Raw genomic sequence first — 1,437 nt, forward strand, 5'->3', positions numbered from 1 at the left:
GTTATTTATATATATATATATATATATATATATATATATATATATGTGTGTGTGTGTGTGTGTCAATGGGTTATTTATATATATATATGTGTCAATGGGTTATCCACAATCCTTTCCAATCTAACCGCGCACAGAGAGTGAATGTGTGCCCTTCTTTACTGTCATGGCTCACGAATGATCCTATTTTTCATCTTTCTATTGGGTCATCCCATAAATAATGCGATGTTTTTAATTGGAGGAACTAAAAGACGGAGGGGGAAGGGGATCAACTTACTATAAAAGCAGGTAGTAATTTAACCTTGAACTATTTTTTGTGCAATTTTTGAAGAGTGCAGTTCGATTTTAATGGTTATTTTTTTCAAAGCTGTAATGGAAGTGATAAAGGAACATATTCGGCATATTTTACTTTATGAATTCAATAAAGGCAACAACGCAACGGAAAGTGCAGTATATGGGAATCGGACAATGAGCGTAAGCCAATGTCAACGATGGTTCCAGAAATTCCGAGCCGTAAACTACAGCCTAGAAGACGAATCTCGTCCTGGAAGATCTGTAGAGCTCAACAAGGATGTCCTGCAAACCCGCGTGGAATAATGTATATTCTTTGTTTATATATAACATGTAGGTATACAATTAAATATTGTTACATACAAAATAAGACTCAAGTGAAGCAACCTGGTATGTAGATATATAATAGTAATGTAATATTAGTGTTATCGATGTTATAGAAATAGGTAAACGTACACATATTTGCCTCACCGATTTTCTCGCGCCATAACTTACACAAAAATGGATATTGTTCAATGAACAATATATATAAGTTCCGGAAAAGTAGGTATTCTTCAACAAATACCATTCAGAGAGTATCGATCACGCTTATATCAGAATTTTGTACGCAAATAAAAATTGGTAGGATTGGACACATACATAGAGACATTGATCACCTTTTTGTTTCGAAAAATTTGTAATCACAATAAATTCCAATATAATCCGCATCTATACCATGTCTACCCTATCTGAATCATATATGAAGAAAACTTCAATAAGAGTTGTTTCTGAAAGTTATGAGGAAAGAAATTCATTGGAGCAAATACGTGTATATATGTTTCATTTAACAGGCCAATTACTTTATATCGTTGCGTATGTGTTACGGGAAGTCCATTTTAAATTTAGTAGGATACACGCACGCACGCATCCTCACACCCACACATATACACACACGCGCACACATACTCACACATACACGCACTCATACACACATACACACACGCACACACATACTCACACATACACACACTCACACACACACAAACACACACACACACATATGAACACATGTGCATTTTAGTATATATTTGGCGAGAGACATTTCAGTAACAGATATAGAAAACATAACCCAAAATTTCTATCTGTCATTCTCTGCATATATATATATAT

This window comes from Octopus bimaculoides, chromosome 3 (genome assembly GCF_001194135.2).
Source record: "Octopus bimaculoides isolate UCB-OBI-ISO-001 chromosome 3, ASM119413v2, whole genome shotgun sequence".
NCBI classification, from domain to species: Eukaryota; Metazoa; Mollusca; class Cephalopoda; order Octopoda; family Octopodidae; genus Octopus; species Octopus bimaculoides.